Here is a 7,436-nt window from a genome sequence, read left to right on the forward strand (position 1 = left end):
TTTTTTTTGAGATAAGGTCTTGTTAAGTCACCAAGTTGTCCAGGCAGGACTTAAATATCTAATCCTCCTGCCTCAGTGTCTCAAAGTGCTGGAATTATAGGCATGTACCATCATGCCTGGCTCCTTAGGGCATTTCTACAAATTTCTCTCCTGGTGAATGGTTTAATCGTTTCACAGTTTTTCTTCCAAGTTTGTTCTGTTGGGATCTGTTTTACCATTATAAGGTAAGGAAATGGGTCCTACTGAGGAAGTAAACCAGGCGTGATAGCACACACCTGTAATCCCAGGACTCTGGGAAACTGAGGTAGGAGGATCGCAAGTTCTAGCCTGTGTGGCAATTTAGCAAGACCCTGTCTCAAAATAACATTATAAAGGGCCTGGGGTTATAGCTTAGTGGGAAGGCCCTGGGTTTAATCCTTCAATACTAAAAAGGGGGGTAAGTAAGTCAAAGATTTATTAAATCTCTAATGAGGCTCTAGGTCTGATCTTTAAACTTCTGAAGCCATAGTTTGGCCACTCATTAAGCTGTGTTAATGGGCTGGCTGAACACATTCTTAACAGGATCCTTTTCAAAGGACGTCCTTATATCTGGAGAGACTAGCTCTCTTGTTTCTTTTCACTTATTTTGCGTGTGGTAACTAGACGATATGTAGATAACCCAAAAAACTTACTGAATGAGTGGATGTCATGGAGAGGGCAAGTAGTTGTATTATTGGGGCCAACTCTGCAGTGCCCTTTTTTGTAAGCAGTTGGCACATCCCCACCCACTGCCAAGTGATTAGCTTGCCTGTCTTCCCGCTCTGGGCTTGGTTATAGGACCTTCCTTAGCCAATGGCATGGAAACCACCAGAATTTCTCCACAAGTGCCAGCTTCCTTGGTCCTCCCACTACCAGAAAAGTGGTCACCTGGGCTCAGAGTAGAAAGACAAGCGTAATAGAGCCCCAGCCAGTCTTCAGCTGCCCTCACCTAATATGAGTGATAAATACATGTTTATGTTGTAAGAAATTGGTATTTGAGAGTTGTTTTCATACCACAGCTGACTGATAAATATCAACAAAAAGTATTAAGGACAGGCCTTCCCTGGAGTTTAGCCTAGAGTGGGTGAAATTCCTCAAAAAGCTGGTTTTTGAATTGGTTATTGCAACATTTTGAGCAGATGGTTTGGGAATTAAAAGCCTAATTCAAGTGAATGAGGACAGTATCCAAAGAAGAATGAAGTCAGTACTGGACGAGGCAGTGGTGTTCTTTGACTTTAAAATATTTATATTTGTTTCATGTCTTCTTCAAGGTGTGCCAGTATGATTGTTTTTAAACCTTGGAGTTTGATTTCTCCCAGAAAACCTGCTGCCGATTGAGATGACTTACAGTACTATTGAAAGGTCGCTTTCAGAATCTCATGCAATTCTTTCAAGCAGCCTACTTGAAAATAAAATTTCTTTCAACCTCATGATAAAAATCAGCAGGCTTTCTTGATTTTTTTTTTTTTCTTTTTGGTGCTGGGGATGGACCTGGGGCCCTCAAGCGCTCTACCAATGAGTCACACCCCCACCCCAGGCTTTCTTGATTTTTATCTGAAAGTATGGTTATCAATGTGATACAATAAAATTTGATAAGGAGCAACCACAGAAGAACCTCCACCTATGCAGTGTTGTATAACCCAGCAATGCTTTTTACGAGGTCTGCTGAACTTTGAAGGGACAAACTAAGAAATAGTAGGAATGGAAAATGACTGTATTCTAAAACAAACAAATCTGGATTACTTTACACTACATAGCCTAGGCTGGTCTTGAACTCACAGGGATTCTCTTGCCTCAGCCTCCCAAGTGTTAGGACTATAGGCCTGTCTCACTACCCCTGGCTTTTAAGTACTTTTAAATTGAGCCACTGTTTCCAAAACTTTGATGTTGTTTTCAAAAGCAAATATTGCATTTATTCAAAGCCCAGAACTATATTCTTGTCCTGTACTTGTCGCTCCTGGATCTGTTGCCTCATCCTTTCTAAAAAGGCCAAATAAAGCCTAAAGCACTGCTTTCATCATAACACATCCCTGACTCACAAACCTGAATGGTTCCCTGCTGCCTAGCACACAAAGCCAATCTAGAGCTTCTCATCAAGTCCTTCTGCCAAGAAAACCAAGGGCAGTCTTAGTTTCCTACCACACAGATCTTGTACTCCAGGCTAATGATCTGCTTGGTATTCCCCCTGATATCACTTCTGCTCATGAGGCAGAGATGGGTCTTTCTCCTCTGTGTGTATAAACACTCCCCACTCGACCAGCCCTTCTCCTGCTAGGCCATGAAGCTGTCTCTCTCCATGCAATTGCAAAGCATCTGGGTCTCATTGCTACCACAGTGAACATGGGTCCACATGGGCTTTGGGGACCCAATATTGCCTGACTTAAAGAAGTCAGAGAAACAATTTAGGGTTACACCTTTTTAGGGGCCTTATAGCTTAAGCAGAAGGCACAGGAAGTTCAACATTGAATTCCAGCCTCTTTCATAAGGCCAGATTCAGCTTCTGGAATGCTAACTAGCTGTGCTGGCACTCACTGAGTTAGATTTTAGGGACAAATACAAACTTCATTACCTCTCTGCAGCCAAGCAATCCCTGCAGGCCCTGGAGCCTCATGCAAAGCTGTGGCCTCTCAGGCTATGTGCAGAGTAGATATTGAGAGACGGAGCAACTTGTGCGTTCTTGAGGAATGATAATTGAACACTTTCTAATTTTTTTTAAAATATATGTATATAATACATATAGATTGTAGTAAGTTTATTCTGATTAATCAGGGCCACAGGTCAGACATATCACTGGGTTGGTCTCTCTATTGTCTTTATCCCAAATGATCCTTGTGTCCCTTCCATGGAAAGCCAAGTCTCTAAAAACCAGCTTAGAGCCAGGTGTGGTGGCACAAGCCTGTAATCCCAGCACTCAAGAGGCAGTGGCAGTAGGATATCACCACGAGTTTGAGGCCAATGTGAACTACATAATGAGACCTTGTCTCAAAATAACCAAACCAAGACAACACATCATCAACAACAACAACAACAACAGAACCCCAGTTTATTACACTGATGTATGTCAGTGTACACCCTTGATGGTAGTCACCCAGCCTGTCTTTAAATACAAGATTCTAGACTTCCTGCTCTGCTAAGTCTGAACCTAGGAGGCATTATAACCACTACCAAGATAAAGAAGCAGAAGCTTCTCACATGTAAACCCACCAGGGACACACAGGACAGGAGCTGTCAGCAGATAGCACCATGTGCTATGTGTACCAGGGCACTCTAAATGTGAGGAGCGGCGAGGCTCCACATTGTTCCCTGGACCAGAGCCTGCTGCTTCCAGCTGGTAAAGCCTGCAAGTGGGAGGGGTTCTGAAGAGAGCACCTTGGGAAATAGGATTGGACTTTTGGCGATATCTTTATCCTTGCAATTGCTTCCAGCTCCAGGGCTGTGGGCTGCTGGCTGCTTCAACTATCATTTTAATTAAAACATTTACCTGAAGTGACAGGATCAATCTAATGAATGGCTAAAACCTAAGGGTGGAGAGCATTTAAAATGGGTTTCATCTATTGCCATTTGTTATGGTTTGTATCTAGATATCCAAGAGCCTCATGCACTTGTAGCTGGGACTTCTGGAAGGTGAGTGGATTATGGGTGCCCTGGATGGCCTGCTGTAGAAAGCGGGATCTGGTCAGAAGAGACAGGTCCACTGAAGATGTGGCCTGGAATGGTTTATCTACCTCCTCTGCTCTTCTCTTCATTCTCTGCTTCCTGACCACCATAACATGAGCAGCTTCTCCTCCACTATGCCCCTCTACCACCTTATCCTGCTTTGGAGCCAGCCAACCATGGACTGTAAACATCCGCCAAAATAAACCTTTCTTCCTATAGGTTGTGGGTGTCAGATATTGTATCTCAGCAATGAGAAAAGTGACCGAGACAGATTTGGGTACCAGGAGTAGGGTCATTGCTTTGACCATGTGGTTCAGAAGCTTTGGTACTGGTTTGTGGGAAGAGTTTGAAGATGCCAGCTAGAGAAGCAGTCCTAGAATGCTGTGAGCCAAGCTTTATGTGAGATTCTGATTGGAGCTCAGAAGACCAGAATGCTGATAAAAATGCCTATGATAAAGACCAAGCTCAGGAGGTTTCAGTTGGGAAGAAGGACTCCACTGGTGTTCAGACTCCAGGCCATGTGTGTTATGCTCTGGTCAAAAATTTGTCTGTGTTTTGCTCATGTCCTGAGACTTTGCAGGAGACTGAGATTAAGGGTGGCAAGCTAAGTAATCTGGCAAAGGAAATTTTAAGGCAGCCCAAGATTCAGGCTGTGGCATGGATACTGTTAGCAGCTTTAAGTCAGATCTATGTTGAGAATCAAGAGCAAATAGCACAGCTAAGTGATTTTAAAAGTTTTGAGTTTCACTAGAAAGGAAGCTCCTGTAAACCTAGTACAGTCGGAGCACAGGAGAGCTTGGTAGCTGACAAGATTAAAAAGGAACCAACTACTTTAGATTAGGACAATAGGAAAAATGGCTTGAGGGCATGTGAAGACTCAGCAAGGTCCCACCCACCATGAGCTCAAAATTGCAAAAGTGAAAGGCTTTGCTTTAAGAAGAGAGCCCCAGGGTACCCTGCTTAAGAACAAGAACAGCCACCTAAGGAATTGATTCCCCAGGATTCAGTTCACAGTGCTCAGCCATCCAAGCACTCAGAGACCAGTGCAGACATGATTCAAGGGGTACTAGTTACTGCTCAAGCTGGTGGTAGACCTTGCATATAGTGCTGGTTTTACAGGCATGCAGAGTACAAGGGTTGGGGAGTCAGGAAGGCTTCCACCTAGATTTCAGAAGAAGACCTGAGGCCAGGCAGTGTGTTCCTGAAAGGGCAGTGTGTGAAGCTGAAAGTTCAGTGGAGACCCCAGAAAGTTGGAGAAGCCAGAATGTGGAACATCTGAGGAAAGCTGAACGAAGCCAGCGAAGAGAAGCTATAAGTGCTGCAACCATGGGCAATGCTGTAGGGTTCTGTTTGGAATTTGAATCTCACCACATCTTGCCCTGGGTTCTGGACATCAAGCTACAGGATTTAAAACTTGTCCTGCTGGGTTTCAATCTTGGTTTTGTCCTATTGATTTCTTTAGTTTCCTTTCTTTCTTTCTTTCTTTCTTTCTTTCTTTCTTTCTTTCTTTCTTTCTTTCTTTCTTTCTTTCTTTTTCTTCTTTTTTTTTTTGCGGTACTGGGAATTGACCTTAGGACCTTGCACTTGCCAGGCAAGCACTGTGCCACTGAGCTACATCCCCAGCATTTGTCCTATTGGTTTCTATCCCTATATTTCTCCTTTTTGGAATGAGAATGCTTACCATGTGCCATTGTATGTTAGTAGTATTTTTGTATTTTTTATATTTACAAGGGCTCACAGCTAAGAATTTGCCTTAAGTCTTAGAGGAGACTCTGGACTTGGGCTTTTCAGCAATGCTGAAACTGTTAGGATTTTGGCAACTCTTAGAGATGGACTAAATGTACTTTGCATAATGGGATGTGCATGAGTCTTTTGTGAACCAGGGACAGAATGTTATGGTTTATATCTAGCCATGCCCCAATAGCTTCATGTGCTCATAGGCAGGGCTTTTGGAAAGTGACTGATTATGGGGCTCATAGCTGACTTGCTGTTAGGAGGTGGAGTCTGGTCAGAAGAGGCAGCTCACTCGGGGTGTGTCCTAGAATGGTTTATCTCCCTGCCCAGCTCCTCCCTTCACTCTCTTCTTCCTGACCCCCATGACACGAGCAGTTTCTCCTCCACTATGCCCCTCTGCCCTGCTGCCCTGCTGTAGAGTCAGCTGACCATGGACTATAAGTGTGAGCCAAAATAACCTTTCCCCCTTTAAATTGCAGGTGTTGGGTATTATTTTTCAGTGATGAGAAAACTGACTGAGACAACATTTTGTCACTAACATCTCTCCCAGGATCTCTGTTCTGTAAGGGATTCCAAGACCTCAATAGGTGAGATCATCCAGGATCAGAAAAGACCTATATTGTTCTTTGCAGGGGAAGGGAGCTCAGAAGCAAACAAACATTGGGCTGGCACCTTAGTCCTTACACTGTGTTTCACTGAGGGAAAGTACTCATGACAGGTCAGCAGGGATGAACACAAGTGGAGGAAAACAACTTCCTACTAGTGGTTTCCAGAGCCTCTTGGTGTAACCATGGGCAGAATCCCACTGTCAAGTTGGAGATCCTGCTGTATAACAACCCCTGAACTCCCCACCTCTCCAGGGCTATGAGGTAGAAGGACAAAGATGAAGGCATAACTTTACATGAAAGTCATTTTAAAACACAGTTGGCTGTCCTTACCTGTGGTTCCACACCCATGGATTCAACCAACTCCAAGTTGTGGCTGCCATGTGCTATTGACTATGATGGTTGTGTCTGTACTGAACATACACAGACTTTATCCTTGTCCCTGTTCCATGAGCAATGCGTTAGTACAACTATTCCCATAGCACTGACATTGTGTTGGTATTATAAGTCAGGTAGAGATGATTTAAAGTAGAAAGGAGGACACACACAGGTTATATGCAAATGCAATTGCATTTTATATGAGGGCCTTGAGCACCTGCCGACTTTGGTATCCATGGGGGTCCTGGAACCAACTCCCTCTGCTGAACAGAAATACAATACGGAAGTTAATACAAGATGCTACATTCTGCTGTGAGTAGAGGTGTGGTTGCAAAACCCACATTAGGAAAAAACAGAACAACCCATGTTGGATTTGTGTGAATGTGTCCCAGCCCATGGGTAGAATGTCACAAGGTGCCAAAAGGGGACATGTATATCAGGAAGCTAAAAAGAGGACGCTGCTTCTGAGAAAGCCTTTTGCAAACCCTCTGAACACAGAATCCAGGTGATCAAACTGAACCACAAAAAAAGAAAAAAAAAAATCCATCAACCTTGGTGGAACTGCTTTGGTGCTTCTGCCTCCTGCTGCCATGCACCATTGCACCAGCCGTGGAGGGTTTGTTATTTAATGTGCAGCAACAGAGTGCCGGTCTGGGTGGCTTCTTGTAATCAGCATATGAGGAGGCAGCAGTTGGGCTCCTTGCTGCACAATTCCCCTCATTGGACATACGCAATGTACAGTTTCTGTGCCCAACAGAGTTAAGGGTGATGTGCCTGAGATAAGGGTGGGGTGAGGTGACATGGCTTGGTGGCCCGAAACCAGAAAACTCTGCTTGGGAATGGCCAGAATTGTATTCAGCCTCCCTGACTCTGGCCACTTCCACTTTATCCCACGTTCACATTCTTTAAGAAGCATCCCACACCGTAGGCTTACGTCCCTCCAGTCCACCTTGTTGTCGGTCTAGGTGCAGTCACAAATGAAGACATTGGCCTTCTCAGAGAGCTATACATTTTGTGGAGGAGAGAAACAATCATCAAAATCAC

The sequence above is a fragment of the Heterocephalus glaber genome, unplaced genomic scaffold (genome assembly GCF_053883595.1).
Source record: "Heterocephalus glaber isolate CG9 unplaced genomic scaffold, H.glaber_assembly_v1.0 deba00000768, whole genome shotgun sequence".
Taxonomy (NCBI): domain Eukaryota; kingdom Metazoa; phylum Chordata; class Mammalia; order Rodentia; family Bathyergidae; genus Heterocephalus; species Heterocephalus glaber.